This window comes from Rhincodon typus, chromosome 36, assembly GCF_021869965.1.
Source record: "Rhincodon typus isolate 14 chromosome 36, sRhiTyp1.1, whole genome shotgun sequence".
Classification (NCBI taxonomy): domain Eukaryota; kingdom Metazoa; phylum Chordata; class Chondrichthyes; order Orectolobiformes; family Rhincodontidae; genus Rhincodon; species Rhincodon typus.
Genome location: NC_063367.1, coordinates 20,237,336 through 20,260,455, shown reverse-complemented (window position 1 = coordinate 20,260,455; position 23,120 = coordinate 20,237,336). Strand labels below are relative to the sequence as shown.

The following is a 23,120-nucleotide window of genomic DNA, read 5'->3' as shown; positions in this document are numbered from 1 at the left end:
CTCGTCCCTGCCTCCCTAACCTGTTCTTCCTCCCACCTATCCCCTCCTCCCACCTCAAGCCGCACCTCCATCTCCTACCGACCAACCTCATCCCGCCCCCTTGACCTGTCCGTCCTCCCTGGACTGACCTATCCCCTTCCTAACTCCCTACCTACACTCACCTTTACTGGCTCCATCCCCGCCTCTTCGACCTGTTTGTTTCCTCTCCACCTATCCTCTCCTCTATCCCTCTTCTATCCACCTCCCACTCTCTCCCTATTTATTTCAAAAGCCCCTTCCCCTCCCCCTCCCCCTTTTCTGATGAAGGGTCTAGGCCCGAAACGTCAGCCTCTCTGTTCCTATGATGCTGCTTGGCCTGCCGTGTTCATCCAGCCCTGCACCATGTTGTCTTACATTTTTCTAATTTGCCTATAAAGGTATCGAGAGTGGAATGTCATTAGCAGTTCATAACATTTTAATTAGAATGTGGCATACATTGGAATGTTTGCAAGCTGAATGCTGCTGTAGGTACATTCCAGAACTAGATTGTGCAATGAGTGTTTGGTAGTTTTAAAAGCTCTGAAGAAGGGTCGAGGCCCGAAACGTCAGCTTTCCTGCTCCTCTGATGCTGCTTGGCCTGCTGTGTTCATCCAGCTCTGCACCTTGGTATCTCAGTCCTGATACTAACCTGGCTCAAGTCAGCCAAGGGGGCACAGATACAAAAGATGGGAGGGGGAACCATGAAGACATAAGAAGTAACAGTTTAGCAGAAGAGAAGCCATTAGGAGTTTTCTGGCTATATGTAGTAGATGAGAATGAAACAAGATGAGAGCAACCCTACACAGTTTCCTGACGGTGAAGAGGCTTTGGAGGAGAATGATACACTCAAATGTGTCATAAACTGCAGACTGGTTGAGGAGGATTAGCATCAGTCATGATCTTACCGAATAGTGGAGATATTTTGAGACACTGAATGGCTTATCTGATTCCTATGTTATCTGCTATTCTACTGTAACCATTGACCTTCCTCAAAGTCTCTCTGTATTTGTTTCATTATCACCTGATTTTGCTTTGCACATTGTTCTTTTTGTCATTTAAATGAACGCTTGATAATTCATTGTTGTTCACTCCTGTATTCCACCCTTTTCACAGACATAGCATTTCTCCCTTTAATGGCCAACTTTCCTTTTTACTCGCAATTGCTTAACAGCTATTCATCCCAAACATCGTCCTGAAGATAATTGAACTGAAGATAATTGAAATCAGAGTGACTATTCCCAATGTAGGAGACAGTTTGCTGCCATTAAAATAGCTTCTGTGATCTAGCCTTGCATACTCTTTGGCACCCACAAAGTTACACCATTAATGTAGTGTAGAAGCTCTTGAGATGCAGGAATTTTTTTTTGGAGAGCAGTGATAATAGCATATCCACAGGAAGAGAGGGACAACATGTGAAGACAGTTAAACCATCGGCTGTTTTGGTTAAGGTGGAAGCGACAAGGACAAGTTAGGTGATGAGCAGTTTAGTGAGGAGGGGAGTCTCGAGGATAAGATGAGCTAAGCAAAGAAAATGAGAGGAGTTAGGAGATAAAGTGGAGAAATATAAAAGTTCAAGACTAAGGGGAACATTAAAGGAAATTGGGCTAGTTGAAAGGGGGTATGCAGCAGGGCAACTGTTCAAATTGTCCGAATCTTAGCGATAAAGAAATCGGTAAGCACGTTGCATTTACAGTTAGAAGTGAGAGATGTAGGGTTTAAGAGTGTAGGGATTTTCTTCACATCTAAGAATGATCCTAGTTTTAACAGATGAGAGCAGGACCTATTTTAAGTCTTGCCACCAGATTTGGGGTGGATAGCTAAGCCAGTTGTCACTGTATCCTTTCAAATCTGCCTCCCTTGGATCTTTTTGCTGTCATACCCAAGGGTATAACTTCACATTTATCCACAATATGCTGCATCTGCCATGTGTTTGCCCATACACTCACCTTGTCCAGATCACCCTGAAGCCTCCTCGCATCCTCCTCACAACCAAAATCTCACTAGTTTTGTGTCATCAGCTAACTCGGAAATATTGCACTTGTTCCCTTGTCCAAGTCATTTATGTACATCACGAGTAGTTGGAGCCCAAACACTGAACTCTAAGGTACACCATCAGTCACCACCTGCCATCCAGGAAAAATGCCCATTCATTTTCCATTTTCTGTTTCTCTTCTGAAAACCAATATTTAATCTGCTGGTGTCTTACACCCAGTTCCATGTGCGTTAATTTTGCTCACTAGGCTCTTACATGGGACCTTATCAAAAGCCTTCTTGAAATCCAAATATACCACATAATTGGTACTCCCCTATCTATTCTACTAGTTACATTCTCAAAAAAAAACTCCAGTAGATTATTTAAACATGATTTAGAGCCAGACAGCCTGGAAACAGAGCCTTTGGTCCAACTAGTCCACACTGACCATGTTGCCAAACTAAACTAGTCCCATTTGCCTGGATTTGCCCCATATCCCTCCAAACCTTTCCTATTCATGTACTTATCCAAATGTCTTTTAAGCTTTGTAATTGTACCTGCATCCACCACTTCCTCTGGCAGTTCATTCTACATATGAACTACTCTCTATGTTAAAAAAAAAGTTGCCCCTCATGTCCTTTTTAAGACTTTCTGCTCTCACGTTATAACTATGCCCCCTAGTTTTGAACCCTCCTACCCTAGGGAAAAGATCCTTGTCATTCACCTTATCTATGCCCCTCATAATTTTATAAACATCTATAAGGTCACCCCTCAAGTTCCTGCACTCCAGTGAAAAAAAATCTCAACTTATTTTTATAATTCAAACCCTCCACTCCCAGCAACATCTTGGTGAATCTTTTCTGAACCGTCTCCAATTTAATAATCTCCTTCCTATAGTAGGGTGACCAGAACTGCTACAGTACTCCAGAAGAGGTCTCACCAACTTCCTAGTCAACCTCAACATGACATCCCACACCTATATTCAAAGGCCTGAGCAATGAAGGCAAGCATGCTAAACACCCTCTTAACCATCCTGTCTACTTGTGATGCAAATTTCAAAGAATGATGTACCTGAGCCCCTAGGTCTGTCTCTCCTACAACACTCCCCAGGGTCCTACCATTCATTGTATAAGTCCTGCCCTTGTTTGTTTTACCAAAATACAATACCTCGCATTTATCCGGATTGACTTGCACCTGCCATTTACCAGACTGTTGACCCAATTGATCAAGATCTCTTCATAATCTTAGATAACCTTCTTCACTGTCCACTATACCACTATATATCATATACAAACTTACGAACCATGCCTCCCATATTCTCATCCAAATCATTTATATAAATGACAAACAAAAGTGGACCTGGTACCGATCCCTGTGGAACACTGCCGGTCATATTCCATCAGTCTGAAAAACAACATCTACCACCGTCCTCTGTGTCTCCTACCATCCTGTCTCCCTGGGGACCCTGCAGCTTTCTGGACTCAATATCGAGTTCAATAACTTTAGGACTTGAGCTGTCCCATGTCCTTTTCCCATATACACCAGGCCTTGTTATCACATAATTTGCTATTATACACGACCTGTTGTTAGCCACTAAAGTCCCTGTTAATAGCTATTCACCCTCTTAGCCTGATCGCTATCCATTCCTTTCTCTGTCCAACTGTTCTTTTCTGTCTTTGGGCTGTATCCCCACCTATCGTTTACTCCTTAACCCCTCCCCCAATCTTCTGCATTTAATTTTTTCCTAGCCACCATCAGTTCTGAGGAAGGGTCACCAGACCCAAAAGGTTAACTCTGATTTTTTTCTCCCCAAATTTAGTGTTCTGCATTCCTTTGGATTCATTGAAGGAAGACAAGAGGGGAACCAGCTGTTTGGGAAGCCCAGGATCGCTATAAGTTTTTTGCCCAGGTTTGTGTCTGAGAGGGTTCACTGCTTTCTGCTGAGCAATGGAATTGATCATTAAGGCATACAATATTGTCTCTAAGACAGTTGGTTGCCAAAGAGTACTCTTAAAAACAGTACCCTGTGCATTTGCAAAAGTCTTAATGCTTATGCTACCACAAATGCTAGTTTTAGTTGGTCTTATTTAGTAACCAGAACAGCATCCGTTCCAGCATTCACTGATATCCCTTACTCAACAAATTCCCAAATTTAATATGTTATAGCAGCATTGTTTCTTAAAGCTGGATTTTGGGTTACTTTCCCCATGTGTTAACATAAGCATCCTGTATTTATACGAGCAAACTATTCCAAATACATTCGTTTGTATATGGAAATACGGTGAAAAGTTAGAAACTTGGAGTTAGGTTTCTTGTACTAAATAACCTTATTCAGTTCTTAGAAATTATTCTATTCTTGAGAAAAAGGCAGTATTATTTGAAAATGTTACGCATACCAGCTCAACAGTGTAAGCCATGGCAAATGTAGGTACTCAGTTAAACCAGTGTCTCAGCTTAAATCTAAAGAGTAGATACACCTGCTATGCACAGGAGCTTAACTTCTGCATAATATTACTTCTATTCAAATCAAAAAGGAGCACGAACATTAGCTTATTTTCTAATGAAACAGGAAACAAAAATCCAACCTTATTTCTGTTCACTATCCAGCAATGCTCACTTGATCAACAGGATAAATCTTCAGCTGTCTTACCGTTATCTAGCCAGGCTAAAAGAGGCTGAGATCAAAAGTTCTGCTTCAGTTTTGGACTTTGTCGTGAGGTTTGTATAGAGAGATTAAACACAGGAAAAAAAATTATAGCACAAAATGTAAGACCAAAGTAGTGGACTTACACTGTTTGTCACCAGGATATAGAATGATTTAAAAGGTGCAAGTTGAAGGGCGTGGCTAAACCTGTAATGTGGCAATTTGTACAGACTCCCTCCACTACTGACAATCAGTTGCAGCAGTGTGTACTATCTACAAGATGCACTGCAGAAATTCACCAAAGATCCTCAGATAGCACCTTCCAAATCCATGACCACTTCCATTTATAAGGACAAGGGCAGCAGACTTATGGGAACACCGCCTTCAAGTTCCCCTCCAAGCCACTCACCATCCTGACTTGGAAATACATCGCCGTTCCTTCGCTGTGGCTGGGTCAAAATCCTGGAATTCCTTCTCTAATGGCTTTGTGGGTCAACCCACAGCAGGTGGACTGCAGCACTTCAAGAAGGCAGCTCACCACCACCTTCTCGAGGGCAACTAGGGATGGGCAAGAAATGTTGGCCAGCCAGCGACGCCCACATCCCACAACTGAATAGAAAAAAAGAAGGTTGATATTACTTTATGTAAATATTAACTTGGCTGATAACAGCAGGAGTACAGCCCTCCTAGATTTCATCCTCCATTAGAAAGGCGCCAGCGGCAATAATTTAATGGTCATGTTGGATTAGTCTTTTTGCCCATCAACTTAATATAAATTTTTACTACAATTTACAAAAAAAATTGTCATCTAAAATCCTGAGATTCTCTGTTGTAAATGACTTGAAAACTGGATTAAAATTAAATATTTTTAATAGGTATTTTCTGAAATATAATTGTGAATGTAATATTTATTGTGGAGTTAATAAAAGATATTAAAAATAAACAGTATTTGTGTTTTCCAATGCTTTCTTCTCTGAAAATATTTTATGTTAGTGAGCTGTAATGAAGATTATAAATCTGACTTTTTCCATATCCTTACTCTACACTTGTGAAGAGTTGGGTACAGGGAAGAAACTTCTTCTGAATCGTACAGTACAGTACAGTTTCAGTGTACTAAGGCAATTCAGCTTTTTTGTCCATATATGAACCAAGGTTGTAAGGGGGTCAGGAGATGAGTGGCCCTGGCTTGATAGCACTGTTGATACCTTCCGTCACTACTAATGATCAGGAGTAGACTGATTGGCTGGTGATTGGGCAGGTTAGATTTGTCCTTTTTTTTAGTCTACAAGGCACGCCTGGACAATTTTCCATGTGGATGTAGAGGCCAGTGTTGCAGGCTGAACTGGAGCTTGGCTAGGAGTGTCAAGTTCTGGAAGAGATGATTCAATACTATTTGGATCTTTTGAATTACAACTGGTGCCGTATGTAATCAGACCTGTTTGTAACCATACTGTTCTTGGGGCAGTCACTGAGCATTCAGAATTTGTTAATGTGTCTAACCATTCTGAAATTTTAAAGTAAGTTCTAAAATAAATTTCAAAGTTCATAATTTCCAAGGTTTATGGAATGTTCAAAGATGTTTAACAGTATAAAAAAGTTAGTAAGTTTAAAAGTATTTAGACAAAATGACCATAAGAACATAGGACAGAGGAGCAGGAGTAGACCATTCAGCCCATTGAGCCTGTTCTATCATTTAGTGTGATCATGGCTGACTGTGGGCTTCAACTTTTCCACCTGCTCCCTATTTCCCTTGATTCCCAGAGAGATCAAAAATCTCTGTCCCACTTTAAATGTATTCAACAATTAAATGTCCACAGCCCTTTGGGAAGGAGAACTCCAAAGATTCACAGACACTGGAGAGAGAAAGGTTGAATCACTTGCAGTTGAACTGAGGACTGACCTCAAAGGGTTTGTCTTACGCTCATGATTTCATTAGAGGCATGTATGATCTGTAAATGCATTATGCCCTTGCTGATGCTTGTGACATCGGATCAAGCTGCAGCAAGTAGTGGAAATTCCTGCTGGTAGCTTCTGAATCAGGTAACGTCGTATTTCTTTGTGTGGTTGGCAGTGGATACCACCTGGCAGCAGTTTTGTCGTTGACCATTTGAACTAGACCAACCTTTCACCATAAGAGATGTTGAGTCTCAACTGCTGAGCTAGAGGTTTGTGAAAAATAAAGAGGAAAGGAAACAGGTTTAGATGTTCCAATTACATTGCTGCCATCTGATTGGAGCCAGAACGCTCGACATTACCAAGCTGAGGAAGGAAGCTTGATCTGCTGTAATAACAGTGGATCACTCTAGTTCTGAGTTTATTTGTCTTTGATCAACATTTGAGAGTTGAAATAATCAACCATTCCTCAATGATCTGTACTCTGACTGTGCAGAAAACTGTCTCTATTCCCAAGGAATTCTGGATGTCAAGCTCGCTCTACGGCAATCCTGTAAGATTTTCTATACTTTTGTCAGAAAGTAAAATGTTGATATGCAATACTTCATAAAGATCCTGGATTTAAGAAATTGCAAAATGTTTCATTCCCTAGCAATGGCATCCTTCATCTCCTCACTTGCCCAAAATGGATAACAAAACGTACTTCATTTAAAAAACCTATAAAGCTAAAGTCACCAGAGTCTTATGAGGTCATATAGACCATAGAGCTGTTTTCTCACCAAAGAGGAATGACTGGTCTTGGTTTAACCCAAAGACCGCCACGCCACAAGCGAGGGAAATAGTTGAGAAGGAGAGTCCTTCCCGGTAACCTCAGCTGGTGCAGGGAATTAAGCCCATGCTGTTGGCATCACCCTGCATCACCAACCAACCATCCGGCCAGCTGACCAAACCAATCCCAAAAATGGAAATAGTTATTTGAATATGCCTGACTTGATGATATTTTCTTCTTAAATTCACTGCCTGAAGGCAGGTCTATCCCATATCTTAACCTTTACAAAGATTTGCAAATTATTTCTTCTACTGTTGTTCTTCTGCCCTTCCCTTACATAATTAGTTGATATGATCTGGAATGTACTTCCCAAAAGAGTGGTGGAAGCAGATTCAGCAAAAGATATCTGATAGAGTGTTGAATTGTGTCTTTACAGTGTGAATTTCTACACCAGATTTATAACAGATTATTTCAGAACTAAATCCCTTTTTATGTGGGTAGGATGTGTCGTCATGGTGTATTTGCAAAGCATGTGAAGATATACATTAACTCATTGCATTCTTTGCGCATTACCTGTGCTTTGACACTGAACATGCAAGGTTTTCCGCTATTTGGCATTGGAATAACACATTTCATTGTGGGCATATCATCCCCCTTCGGTTTTACTGATTGTTGGTTCCCCATATTCTTAAATCACATCCTCTCACTGACCCTGGCCACGTCAAACCTTAGGTCTTGTCCAGCAATTCAGTTTGTTTGGAAAGTGTAGGAGCTCAAAGAAAAGTACTTTAATTTCAACAACAATTCTAGAATAGCACAATGTGCAACCAGGATTAACCTATTTGTCAGTAGTGCTAGAAATTAATATTTCACTTGAAAGATTGACAGGTTCCTTATCCAGTCATCTCACGTGTGTTAGGTAACACAAGCTGTTAAAGATAAATGATCATAATTAGCAGTTTCACTGGTACAGTCATGTTAACTGTTCCATACTGGTTTGTCACACATGCTTGAAAGATTTATCTTCAGAATGCTTTTGTTGTTACTGTCACTCTAAAATACCCAAATTACCTTTTTGTTTTGTGTATAAAGGATCTTAATGTCATTTGTTTGCTCATTTTAGTGACAAAGTGGAATTGCATCTGCAGTGAAATGGTGACAGTGAGTAGATGAGACAACTGTGCATATTCATGAATTCCTCTATTCTAAAATAATTTTATGAACCTCTGCAGAAGTACAGGTTGACCTTTACACCCTCATTAACTGCACTCTATGGGGAAAAAAAAAGCTTATGTAGAATTATGCACCATAGATGATCATTGAGAAGAAATGATTTAATTCTAGAACAGATGAAGCACCTTTGAAGGAAGGCTTTGAGTTCTGGTATCACTTTGACAGCAGTAAGTAATGGAGTCAACTTTTCTGCCTCACAATTGGACATGGTGACTATTGACAGATAGCCTGAATGCATCATCAGGAGGAGGACAGTACTGACCAGGAATAATGAGTAAATAGGAAACAGAAGGTACTATGCATACAAGAGCAGGAAATAAGTCAACTGCTATAGGACTTTCAAAAAGATGGAGAAGAGGGCTTGAGTCGCATCAAACTTGGGAGAGGATCTGTAACTGAGATGTGGTATCTGATGGGAAGAGATTGGTCACTAAGTCTCTTAAGCTTGCAGGTTTCTAAACCACAAGGTTGTGCCATTTGGTCATAAACTGCAAACAATAGAATGCATTTAGTTGAAGGGATAAGTAGTAATCTCTTAGCTAAAATGGAGCAAATCGGTATTATGAGTGAGGCTGAAGGAATGTACTGTTGCTGTAGCCCCACTACTCCATGGATTACTATATAAAATGAAAATACTTTTTCCAATTACCAGAATAATCTTGTACTTTATTTACTCATGAAATTATTTTCTACAATCCTTCAAAACTTAAGTCATCCAAACAATATTATCTATAAAATGTTTTTATAATAAGAGGAACTCCATCTATTCACATATTTGATTCAAGAGTTATATATGATGGGAGTTTAGAACAAGAGAATATCATTGCAACTAATAAAAGAGAATTTTGAGATTACTGTTCATTGTTCACCAAGCAGTCAACACAGGAAAAAGACAAGAATGTAAGAATTATTTTCCAAAACAATGAAATACTGCAATATTGTAATCTTTGCAGAGAAATAAAGTAAGACTGGCTCAATGTTTTCCTCATCTGTTAGTATTTTATGATCTAAACAGTCACATTGATGGTAAATGTTGCTGACAAAACCACGTTATCAAAGCGCTTCATCTTGGAATCATCAGGACAATGTTCAAAATAATACCAATGTAAAGGGAAAACAATATATATATATTTAAAATTCATTCCTAGGATGAGGGGTGCCCTGGCTGCATCAGTATTTATTACCCATCCCTAGATGCCCTTGAGAAGGTGGTGCTGAGCTGCCTTCTTGAACTACTTTAGGCCATTGTGGTGGACCCACAATGCGATTAGGAGTTTCCAGGATTTGACCAAGAGTTTTAAAGGAATGATGATACATTTCCAAGTCAGGATGGGTGCGCTTTGGAGTGGAACTTGCAGGTGGTGGTGTTTCCATAAATCTGCTGCCATCGGGGTTTTTTTTAATATGAAGAGCCTTGGAGAATTTCTGCAGTGCATGTGCAGATGGTATGCATTGCTGCTAGTGAGCGATATGAATGGAGGGAGTGAATATTTCTAGATATGTTACCATTCAAAAGTGCTGTCTTTTCCTGGATGGTGTCAAGTTTCTTGAGAGTTGTTCTCAGAGGCTAGGAATCCGGCAGTCTTCTGTCTCCCCAAAACTTATTCACCATCTACAAAGGCACAAATCAGCATTGATGGAATACCTTTCATCTACCTGATTGAGTGCAACACCAATAACACACAAAAAGCATGTTGTGGTTGTACAGAGCATTGGTTAGGCCACTTTTGGAATAATACATTCAATTCTGGTCTCCCTGCTATAAGAAGGATATTGTGAAACTTGAAAGGTTTCAGAAAATATTTAACAGGATGTTGCCAGGGTTGGAGTGTTTGAGCTATAGGGAGAGGCCGAATAGGCTGGAAACTGACCCTTCAGTCCAATTCGTCCATGCTCACCAGATATCCTAAATTAACCTAGTCCCACTTGCCAGCATTTGACCCATATCCCTCTAAACCCTTCCTATTCATATACCCATCCAAATGCCTTTTAAATGTTGTAATTGTACCAGCCTCCGCCACTGCCTCTGGAATCTCATTCCATACACGCACCACCCTCTGCATGAAAAAGTTGCCTCTTAGGTTCCTTTTAAATCTTTCCCCTCACACCTTAAACCTATACTCCTCAAGTTTTGGACAAACCATCCTGGGGAAAAGACCTTGGCTATTCACCCTATCTATGCTCCTCATGACCTTATAAACTTCTGTTATAAAGGTCACCCCTCAGCCTCCGACACTCCAGGAGAAATAACCTCTCCCTGTAGCTTAAATCCTCCAACCCTGGCAACATCATTGTAAATCTTTTCTGAACCCTTTCAGGTTTCACAACATCCTTCCTATAACAGACCTGAATTGAACACAGTATTCCAAAAGTGGCCTAGCCAATGTCCTGTACATGGGCAACATGACCTCCCAACTCCTGTACTCAATGCACTTAACAATAAAGGCAAGCATACCAAATGCCTTCTTCACTATCCTGTCTACCTGCAACTCTGCTTTCAGGGAATTATGAACTTGCACTCCATGGTCTCTTTGTTCAGTAACACTCCCCGGGACCTTACTATTAAGTAAGTCTCCAAGATGGTGGCGGCGAAGGAGTAGGCAGCATATGGGCTCCTGTGCCCCGGCTTGTCCTCTTTGTCTGCATTCTTTTTCCATTTCCTTTTCCTTCTACCCCTTCTTTTTTTCTCAAAGTTACCTGATAAAGCGAGGTCTTCAGCAGGAGGCGGCTTCGATGGGCTCCGGAGCGGTGGCAGCGTCTTCAGAGGCAGCATGGCTACAGAGTTGGTCGGTCGGCCTGTGAAGCCTGAAGCAGGACTCTTGCTTCCGTGTGGAGTGGGCCCCTAGTGGCGGCATGGCGTGGGCTGGGAAGCCCAGAGTGGGACTCTGGCAGCGGCATGTTGTAATAGCAGAGAAAGAAAAGTTGGACTCTCTTCAAATTATCTTTCTTTTATTTAATTCTAAGTTAGTGTGTATGGCGCATATGTTCACTTTACACTGTCTTTTGTACTGAATACACATGACAATAAAGGATATTATAATTAAAATTAGTATCTGTCCTGCCCTGATTTGCCTTACCAAAATGCAACACCTCACATTTATCTAAATTAAACTCCATCGCCTACTCCTCGGTCCCCCAAGGCCTGATCTTGAAAAAGTCCTTATTCTCTAAAAGACCATAACAGGCCCTCTCCCCTCACAATCCTAAATTCCCTCCCTGATCAATTTGCCCAGGTTAAAGAGGACCTCTGTCTAGCAATACTCCAACGAGTACTTTAGATGTTTGGAATACTACCATTAGTTTTGTGGTTGCAGCTGGCACTCAGGCTTCGCGCTAGATGACTGTAATTGGAACTGTGATAATGCTAGGTTTGGGACTATAGTGGGAACCCTGGGGTGATAAAACATAGAACAATACAGAGCAAGAACAACCTGCGTCTGTGCTGACCATGATGCTATTATAAACTAATCCCATTTGCCTACACATGGTCCATATCCCTCTGTTCACTGCCTGTTCATGTGTCTGTCTAAATGCCTGTTTAAGTTTATAACATATCTGTTTCTGCCACCTCTCCAGCAGCGAGTTCCAGGCACCTATCACCCTTCATGTAAAAAAAGCTTTCCTCGTACATCCCATTTAAAATTTTCCCTTCTCACCTTAAACCTATGCCCCCTCGTATTTAACATTTTCACCTTGGGAAAGAGACTCCAACTATCCGCCCTATTTTGCCTCTCATAATTTTATATATTTCTAAGTTTCTTGAGTAGTTAACATTAATTCTGATTTCTCTTCACAGATGCTGCCAGACCTGCTGAGCTTTTCCAGCAACTTTTGTTTTTGTTTCTGATTTACAGCATCCACAGTTCTTTTGGTTTTTGCTAATCAGACCATCTATATGTTCATCCATATCAGTAGTAGTCCCAACAGTGATCCTTACCAACCACCATTGGTCATAGCCTTCCAGTCAGAAGTACACCCTTCCACAAGTACCCTCTGTTTTCAATGACTAAGCCAATTTTGTATCCAACTTGCCAACTCTTGTTTGATTCCATGCAACTTAATCTTCTGGACCAGCCTACCAAGAGAGACCTTGTCAAATGCTTCAGTAAAGTCCATATAGACAACATCCACTGCCCTATCCTTGCTTCCTCAATAAACTCAATAACGCTTATGAGACAAGATCTCCCCCACGTAAAGCCATACTGACTATCCCTAATAAGTCCATTCATCTCCAAATTCAAGTCAATCTTGTTCCTAAGAATATTCTCTAATAATTTCCCTAACCACTGATGTAAGGCTCAGCCTATAATTTCCTGGATTATCCCTGTTGCCCTTCTGAAACAGAACAACATTGGCTATTCTCTGGTCTTCTCGCCTGTGATGCCCCGGTTTTTGTGACTGTAGTTGGGACTGTAATGTGATGCCTGGTATGTGACTGGAATTGGGACTCTGGGCTGATGCCAGATGTGTGACTGTAGCTGGGACTCTGGGCTGTTGCCAGGCTGGTGAGTGCAGTTACAGACCCTCGGCACCAAGCAGCAGTGGCACTGTTTGACCAAGTCCCTGGAGGTGGGTCACCGGCTCTGATTGACGGGTGACGTCACGTGGAGGCCGCGCCCCTCCCCGGGAGACGCTCCCTGGCCGCTATCAGGTTTGGTTGTCAATCAGGTGGAGGCAACTTCCGGTGTCAGATTCGGTTGGCCAGCAGGTTGTTAGGGGAGTTTCCAACCGGGGCCTAAATGCTGAGTGGAGCCACCAACATGGAGGTTACGGAGGGTAAAAGGAACTTCACTTGAAATTAGTCTTCCCCATCCTGTCGTGAGTATTTAAGATTAAAAATTCAAAAAATATATTTACTCTGTTCTTTGATATGATGTGCAAATTTGGAAAAGTAATCAACCTCCTTGACGTCTGAATATTGACATCGTCTTTAACTGAATTGTTTTTATTTGAGGTAATAAGCATTGACAGTTACTTCATCTTGATCTGTTGATTTAGCTGAATGTGCAATGCATCGTGATGCTATCCCTTGAGGTAATGATGTTAGGTTACTTGCTGTAAATTGCAGTTTATTGTAGAGTGGGTGACTTTTGATATGCTTAGGGTTTTTGTTATTGACATGGAAGCTTTCCATCTCAGATTATATGAATCACCGTCTCCATGTAGAATGGTCCAGTGGCCATTTATCATTGAGATGGATGTTTCAACTTTGATGGTGGGAGAAATGACACCACTGTCTAATGCCTTTCAGTTGGCATTGTTGCAGCTTGAAGTCTCCTAGAAACTGTAATGATCCTGCAAAATAGTTTAATAATGCTTGTGTGTGTTGACTTTTAAAGAGTTGTTATTTTCTTATTTCAAAATGTGAAACTAACCTGCAGCAACAAATGGTTTTGAAGACTTACATGCTCTTAATATTTTATGCTATGTTATTTTCTGTTGAATGGTTATCAAAGCTTTCTGTTGCCAGTTCCACTGCGAAAGGAAGTGAGCATGTAAGAACTGACAAAAATATGCAAAAATCACTGAACTCAATGTTAACAGACCTGAGTTTCTCCAACAATTTCTGTTTTTGTTTGTTTGATCTCCAGCATCCGCAGTCCTTTGTTTTATTATTGTGATAGAACTGCAGTTTAGTGTCGTGAATTACTTTTGGTTAAGAGCCAACTCATTTCAATATCATTGCTTGGGAAATGATTTGTAGTGATAATTTGCAAGATTTTGATGCTTACTTACATTTTAAAGTTTGTTTCGTATCAGCATGGAAACAGACCCTTTGGTCTAACTAGTCCATGCTGACCAGGATTCCCAAATTAAACTAGTCCTATTTGCTTGCATTTGGCCCATATCTCCCTAAATCTTTCCTATTCATTTACCTGTCCAAATGTGTTCTACATGTTATAATTGTACCTGCATTTACCACTTCCTCTGGCAGCCTATTCCATATATGCACCACCCTCCTGTGTGGAAAAGTTGGCTCTCGGGTTCCTTTTAAATCTCTCCCCTCTCACATTAAACCTATGCCTTCTAGTTTTGAACTCCCCTATCCTAGGGAAAAGACTTTTGTTATTCATCTTTTTGAGGGTGGAGGTTTTTTGATATCCATTAGGAAATTGGGTAAAAAAAATACTGAAAAAAGTTATCTCCCTCCACAGTGTGGTTATTACTTATTCCCAGACTTGGTTCTAAACAGCCAGCTGTTATGATGAATCTTTACAAAACAGTGTCTTAGAAGGGACTTCACAAACCTAATTAGTATTGTGTGTGATTGCTGGTAAGTCCTTTTCTAAACTAGTTGACTAAGAAAAATTGCACCACAGTACACATCGCTGAAATTACGTACATTCACTGGTAAGACGAGGTTTATTTTGTTATTGAGCAACATGGGTGAAGGATTAAGACCCATTCTAGAAAACATCATCAAAATTTAAAAGTTAGGCTACCTTTGCCTGTGTGTAGATGAAGATCCCGCACAATTGTTGCAGTACTTCTCTGACAAGCTCCAATTGTTCTTCCATTATACTCCAGTCTACTGTGTGCAAACTGTTAGGGGACCTGTGGACCACTACCACAAATGACTCATTTGGCTTTATCATTGCTCAGTCTTATTCTTTTCTTAAAATCATCTCGCCTTGTGTTCAGATACTGTTAGATTTGTACTCTGTATCTCTTTCTGTTAGAGTCTGTTCATCATTTCTACTTGGTTCTGAATCCCCAAAATCTCAGATATCTAACATAGGCAGTCAATTAATCACAACAAATTTTTAGATTGTTTAAGTTTTTTTTTCTGAAGTAACAGTTTAGATAGGATATGTTAGATAATTAGGCAAAAAAAAAGTATATGACTTGTGACAATTGAGAATAGTTCATGGATACTGCTGGATAGCAAGCAGTTTGCACAGGGTATTTCAATTTCATTAAAATTGTGAAGGCAACTGTGTCTCTGTGTCTCTGAAGTTTTAGGAAACTCTTCCCTCAAACTCTTTTAGTCGATTTTTCCGTCTGAAGTGGACAGCTGCCTGACGAGGACTGACCTCTGACTCTGAATACTTGTTGAAAACCCCTATTTCTAGACTGGTAGTTTGTGCTGCATGAACCTTTCTAGCCAATGACATGGAGCAACTACTCTCATTAGGATAACTATTCCCTGCTTGCCCACCTTAATTTGAAAGTTGGTTTTATTTTGTTTTGGGAGCAAAACTTTTATTTGTGTAAACACTGCATTGATAATAGGATTTGTATAGTTTTTTTGATGTCACCTTGATCCTCTTTATAGTCACTTTCCTTTTGTCCTTGTTTATTATAAATTGTTTATGTTTGGGAAAAGGAGAGAGCTCTGTAGCAGCACTTAGATGAGGTATCATGCTACACAAATACTAAAATAATTGAGTTTCAAATGGGCCCAAATATCTAAAAAATTCTCATTTCAATACCTTCCTTTATTGCCTTGGCTCTATTGTTTGATTTACCAGATCTTCCGAAATTTGATTCCTTGCTTCCACTTTTGTTTAAAACCCTCTCCTTCCCTGGAAACGTGGCTCACTAGATCACTGGCCCCAGCTCAGTTCAGGTGGAGACTGTACAGACCCATTTCTCCCAGTGCTGGTGTTAGTACCCTGCGAACTAGACCCCATTTCTGTCACAACTGTGTTTTAGCCACACATTTGCTTCATATTTGCCGTATGCCAATTTCTATGTGGCTGATTTCTTTTTGAGATTTGCCTCTGAATTTGGTGGCAAGCTCCTCGTACTGTCAATATCAAGCACTATTCTGCGCCTACTACCACTGCTTACCTTATTGCTCCTTCCACTTGAATGGCTTCCTGTATGACAGTGCCATGGTCAGGTAGCTCATCCAAACAAACTGAAAGAAGCTTCTACCTGTTGGATAATTACAAATGTAGACTCCTGCCGTCGTGCTTTTTTTGGGCCCCCTTACCTATCTCAATCGCAGTCACACTCTACTATCTCTGACCACTCACCAAACAGAAGACCCTTTCCTCGCGGTATGACTGCCTCCTGGCACAAAGGGTCCAAGTAACTTTTCCTCATCCTGATATGCTGAATTTTCTGTAGCCTGGCCTCCAGCTCATAAACTCTGAAGTGAACCTTGTCTGATCGCAAATGTTTACTGTAGTTTGCCCTCATCACTTTGGCAATCCCACATCCTCCAGCTGTGACACATCACCATGCTTACCATCTTTGGTGTGTTATAATTAGCTGTTTAATTAATTTATTAAGTTTTTTTTTAAAAAATGATTTTGTTACCTTACTACCAGTTCCTATACTTTTGAAGAAGATCGGGGAAGTTCTCCCAATTATCCTTTAAACCATTATCACCAAAACACAGATCATCTGGTCATTATCTCATTGTTGTTTGTGGAAGATCATGGCATGCTACCTGGCTGTTGAGCTTTCTAAATTATAAAAGTGATTACACTTCAAGAAGCCTGTTCTTAATTAACTGTGAAGTGATTTGGGAAGTCCTGAAGTTGTGAAAGGTGTCATATAATTGCAAGTATTCTTTTCGTTAGGTGAGTGTCTGATGTCACCACATTGAGATGCAACTGGTTTCTTTATGAAATTGGATGGGTGCTTAAAGGAAATATATCTCAGGTCTACGGGCATACAGTACGGGACTGGGACTGATTGAACTGTTTTTATAGAGAGCAGTCAAGGATGTGCAGGCCCAATGGCCTCCTTCTGTGTCATTAAGACTCCATGTAGTCCTTTACAATCTGCCTTGAAGCAGTTCATGTATTGGAAGATGTGATATTGGGATACCCAATTGTGGGAAAATGTGGGTATTAATGTTTTAAACATCTACTGCTGCATTTTTAAATTTTACTATCTAATTTAGGTCAATACAAAATGTTCTCTCTAAATGATTTTTGTGCTAATTCAGGTGAGTGTTAATGATGTGATTTTAAGTAGTTTCCGCTTTGGGTACCTCATTGTCAGCAACAAGTACTCCAAATTCATTAATAACTGTTAGATACAGATTAAGTTCCCGACATTTCATATCAAACACTCCCAGGTTAGGTACAGAATGGTTATTTGCAAAGTAATGCTTCCTCGGTACTGACCTATCAAACACACTCGGGATATAATATACTTTAAGAATCAAATTATCTCTATATTTTCCCATCAAACATTCAAAGGCTTGGGAAAGTCAGTTAAATAGTTTAAAGCTCCCTCTATACTGTCTTCAAACAGTCCCAATGTAGGTGCAGCACAGTTTTGGGCAGAGTGGCCTTGTGCTGTTGGGCCTACAGGTATGCCCCGTCAGCCCCAGAACACTGGGAGCAGTGAACCCTGGAGCAGCATGGAGGTAAGAACCCCCGAAGCAGCACACTGGGAGTGAGTTCTGGATGGAGACCGGTGTGAGGGGACAATCCTTTCCTTAGAACGTATCTTAGAACACTGTAATATTAACCCCTTAATATTTTCCAATTTTTAACTTCTTTTCAACTCCGTAATTAAGCAACTACTTCTATTCCTCTGCTGTATCCAAGAATTGTACCTAGATACTTTACCTAAGATATCACCATAAGAAGGCAGACATTGTAAAAGCTTTTTGCTGTACTCCTACAATGGAGTACAGGTGACAATAAAAGGATATTGTATTGTATTCTAAGGTTCTGTCCTAAAGAGTTTCTCAGCTCAATCTCAAAGGAGTATCTCTTATCAAAGTTGTGTAATATTCTCATATTTTCATCCTTTGTTCTTCAGAAATTACTGTAAATACACACCAAGTTTATGTGAAAGGTGGTTTGTGTGTTATTTAGAGCATAGAAACAGGTTAATCGATCCCAGCGGTCTATTTTCACACTCCTCCTATGACCCTACTGCATCCAACTGGATCATAGTGTTTACAGCATGGAGAGAGTTCTTTCGGTCCATTGTGTCTGCACTGGTCATCAAAAATCCATCTTCTCTCATCACATTTTCCAGCATTCTGGGTTCCGAGAAGAGTCACTGGACCCGAAACGTTAACTCTATTTTTTCCTTCACAGATGCTGCCAGACCTGCTGAGTTTTGCCAGCAACTTTGTTTTTGTTGTTGTTGTTGTTAATGGGCACTAATAGTGATTAACAACAGGGGGGTGTGTAATGGCAGGCAATGTGGTAACAAGTCTATTTAAGTCTATTTAGTTTGTCTTCATAACAGGATTGTTCCAATGCAGGTAACATCCTGGCGGATTACTTGTTCACACTGTTCAGTGCAATCACAACCTTCCTACAGCGTGGTGACCAGAACTGCATGTAGTTCTCCAGCTTTGACCTAATTAATGTTATATATCGCTTCCTTGCTCTTGTATTCACTGCTTCAACTAATAAAGGCAAGTATCTCAGTTAACAAGGTGTAGAGCTGGATGAGCACAGCAGGCCAAGCAGCATCAGAGGAGCAGGAAAGCTGACGTTTCGGGTCTAGACCCTTCTTCAGAAATGGGGGAGGGGAAGGGGGTTCTGAAATAAATAGAGAGAAAGGGGGAGGCGAATGGAAGATGGATAGGTGGAGAGAAGACAGACAGGTCAAAGAGGTGGGAATGGAGCCAGCAAAGGTGAGTGTAGGTGAGGAGTTAGGGAGGGGATAGGTCAGTCCAGGGAGGACGGACAGGTCAGGGGGGCGGGATGAGGCTAGTAGGTAGGAGATGGGGGTGGGGCTTTAGGTGGGAGGAAGGACAGATTAGGGAGGCGGGGGCAAGCTGGGCTGGTTTTGGGATGTGGTGGGGGAGGGGAGATTTTGAAGCTTGTGAAGTCCACATTGATACCACTGGGCTGCAGGGTTCCCACGCGAAATATGAGGTGCTGTTCCTGCAACCTTCGGGTGGCATCGTTGTGGCACTGCAGGAGGCCCAGGATGGACGTGTCGTCTGAGGAATGGGAGGGGGAGTTGAAATGGTTCGCGACTGGGAGGTGCAGTTGTTTGTTGCGAACCGAGCATAGGTCTTCCGCAAAGCGGTCCCCGAGCCTCCACTTGGTTTCCCCGATGTAGAGGAGGCCACAACGGGAACAGCGGATACAGTATACCACATTAGAAGATGTGCAGGTGAACATCTGCTTGATGTGGCAAGTCTTCTTGGGGCCTGGGATGGGGGTGAGGGAGGAGGTATGGGGCAGGTGTAGCACTTCCTGCAGTTGCAGGGAAAAGTGCTGGGTGTGGTGGGGCTGGAGGGGAGTGTGGAGCGGACAAGGGAGTCACGGAGAGAGTGGTCCCTCCGGAAAGCAAACAGCAGGGGTGGGGAGGGAAAAATGTCTTTGGTAGTGGGGTCGGATTGCAGACGGCGGAAGTGTTGGAGGATGATGCGTTGGATCTGGAGGTTGGTGGGGTAGTACGTGAGGACGAGGGGATTCTGTTCTGATTGTTATTGTGGGGAGGGGGTGTGAGGGATGAGTTGCGGGAAATGCGGGAGACACGGTTGAGGGCGTTCTCGACCACTGTGGGGGGGAGGTTGCGGTCCTGAAAACACGAGGACATCTGAGATGTTTGGGAGTGGAATGCCTCATCCTGGTAGCAGATGCGGCGGAGGCAAAGGAATTGGGAATAGGGGATGGCATTTTTGTAGGAAGGTGGGTGGGAGGAGGTGTATTCTAGGTAGCTGTGGGAGTCAGTGGGCTTGAAATGGATATCAGTTTCCAGGTGGTTGCCAGAGATGGAAACAGAGAGGTCCAGGAAGGAGAGAGAGGTATCAGAGATGGTCCAGGTGAACTTAAGTTTGGGGTGGAAGGTGTTGGTGAAGTGGATGAACTGTTCGAGCTCCTCGTGGGAGCACGAGGCGGCGCCGATACAGTCATCAATGTAACGGAGGAAGAGGTGGGGTTGAGGCCCAGCGTAGCTACGGAAGAGGGATTGTTCCACGTAACCTACAAAGAGGCAGGCATAGCTTGGGCCCATGCGGGTACCCATGACCACCCCCTTTGTCTGTAGCAAGTGTGAGGAATTGAAAGAGAAGAGGGTGAGGATGAGTTTAGCTAAGGGGATGAGGGTGTCAGTGGAGGGGACTGTTGGGCCTGCGGGACAGGAAGAAGCGGAGGGCCTTTAGGCCATCTGCATGGGGAATGCAGGAGTATAGGGACTGGATGTCCATGGTAAAGATGAGGTGTTGGGGACCAGGGAATTGGAAGTTTTGGAGAAGGTGGAGGGCGTGGGTGGTGTTACGGACATAGGTAGGGAGTTCCTGGACCAAGGGGGAGAAAATGGAGTTGAGATAGGTGGAGATAAGTTCGGTAGGGCAGTAGCAGATGGAGACAATGGGTCGACCAGGATAGTCAGGTTTGTGGATTTTGGGAAGGAGATAGCAGCGGGTGGTGCGTGGTTGGGGAACGATGAGGTTGGAGGCTGTGGGTGGGAGATCACCTGAGGTGATGAGGTTGTGGATGGTTTGGGAGATGATGGTTTGGTTATCGGCGGTGGGGTCATGATCAAGGGCACGGTAGGAGGTGGTGTCGGAGAGTTGGTGCCCGGCCTCGGCAATGTAGAGGTCAGAGCGCCATACTACAACTGCGTCTCCCTTGTCTGCGGGTTTTATGGTGAGGTTGGGATTGGAGCGGAGGGCTGCACATTCTGTGGGGGAGAATTTGGAATGGGTGAGAGGGGTGGAGAGGTTGAGGCGATTGATGTCACGACAGCAGTTGGAAATGAAGAGGTCGAGGGAGGGTAGGAGGCCTTGGAGTGGTGTCCAGGAGGAGGGGTTGTGTTGGAGGCGGGAGAAGGGGTAAGTAGGGGGAGGGTTAGGCTCATGGTTAAAGAAGTAAGCGTGGTGGCGGAAAAACTGATTCAACGTCCAAGCTTAAGCAGTATTCCAAACATCAAACCACCCAAACATCAACGAATACCGCTCACGCTTGGATGTTGAATCAGTTTTTCTGCCGCTGCCGCCTCCGCCTCCGCGCTTACTTCTTTAACCGTGAGCCTAACCCTCCCCCTGCTGACCCCTTCTCCTGCCTCCAACACACCCCCTCCTCCTGGACACCACCCTAAGGCCTCCTACCCTCCCTCGACCTCTTCATCTCCATCTCCAACTGCTGTCGTGACATCAATCGCCTCAACCTCTCCACCCCTCTCACCCACTCCAAATTCTCCCCCACAGAATGTGCAGCCCTCCACACCAATCCAAACCTCACCATAAAACCCGCGGACAAGGGAGGCGCAGTTGTAGTATGGTGCACTGACCTCTACATCGCCGAGGCCAGACATCAGCTCTCCGACACCACCTCCTACTGCCCCCTTGATCATGACCCCCACCCCTGACCACCAAACCATCATCTCCCAAACCATCCACAACCTCATCACCTCAGGTGACCTCCCACCCACAGCCTCCAACCTCATCGTTTCCCCAACCCCGCACCTCCCGCTTCTATCTCCTTCCCAAAATCCACAAACCTGACTACCCTGGTCGACCCATTGTCTCCGCCTGCTCCTGCCCTACTGAACTTATCTCCACCTATCTCGACTCCATTTTCTCCCCCTTGGTCCAGGAACTCCCTACCTACGTCCGTGACACCACCCACGCCCTCCACCTCCTCCAAAACTTCCAATTCCCTGGTCCCCAACACCTCATCTTTACAATGGACGTCCAGTCCCTATACACCTGCATTCCCCATGCAGATGGCCTAAAGGTCCTCCGCTTCTTCCTGTCCCGCAGGCCTGACGAGTCCCCCTCCACTGACCCCCTCATGCCCTTAGCCGAACTCCTCCTCACCCTCAACAACTGCTCTTTCAATTCCTCACACTTCCTACAGTCAGAGGGGTTGGCCATGGGTACCCACATGGGCCCACGCTATGCCTGCCGCTTTGTAGGTTACATGGAACAATCCCTCTTCCGTAGCTACGCTGGGCCTAAACCCCACCTCTTCCTCCGTTACATTGATGACTGTATCGGTGCCATCTTGTGCTCCCACGAGGAGCTGGAACAGTTCACCCACTTCACCAACACCTTCCACCCCAACCTTAAGTTCACCTGGACCATCTCTGATACCTCTCTCTCCTTCCTGGACCTCTCTGTTTCCATCTCTGGCAACCACCTGGAAACCGATATCCATTTCAAGCCCACCGACTCCCACAGCTACCTAGAATACACCTCCTCCCACCCACGTTCTTGCAAAAATGCCATCCCCTATTCCCAATTCCTTTGCCTCCACGGCATCTGCTACCAGGATGAGGCATTCCACTCCCGAACATCTCCGATGTCCTCGTTTTTCAAGGACCGCAACTTCCCACCGCACCTCTCTTTTCCCCCCCCCCCCCCCCCCCAGTGGTCGAGAACACCCTCGACCGTGTCTCCCGCATTTCCCGTAACTCATCCCTCACACCCCCTCCCCGCAATAACAACCAGAACAGAATCCCCTGCATCCTCACATACTACCCCACCAACCTCCAGATCCAACGCATCATCCTCCGACACTTCTGCCATCTGCAATCCGACCCCACCACCAAATTTTTCCTCCCCACCCCTGTCTGCTTTCCGGAGGGACCACTCTCTCCGTGACTCCTTTGTCCGCTCCACACTCCCCTCCAGCCCCACCACTCCCGGCACTTTTTTTTTCCCTGCAACTGCAGGAAGTGCTACACCTGCCCCTACACCTCCC

General features: G+C 43.3%; 1 protein-coding gene and 1 pseudogene across 8 annotated transcripts in view; one reads left to right on the top strand and one right to left on the bottom strand.

Moving 5' to 3' along the window:
* The window catches only part of LOC109919236, a 31,107-nt pseudogene extending 19,805 nt beyond the window's left edge, over positions 1-11,302 (bottom strand).
* Positions 11,303-13,250: 1,948 nt separating this feature from the next.
* LOC109937657 (inositol hexakisphosphate and diphosphoinositol-pentakisphosphate kinase 1-like) overlaps positions 13,251-23,120 on the top strand; it is a 172,782-nt gene continuing 162,912 nt past the window's right edge. For all 8 annotated transcript variants that reach the window (XM_048617084.1, XM_048617083.1, XM_048617082.1 and 5 more), the window contains exon 1: positions 13,251-13,347. The gene's annotated coding sequence lies outside the window, so the exon portion shown is untranslated. The remainder of the gene's footprint in view (positions 13,348-23,120) is intronic.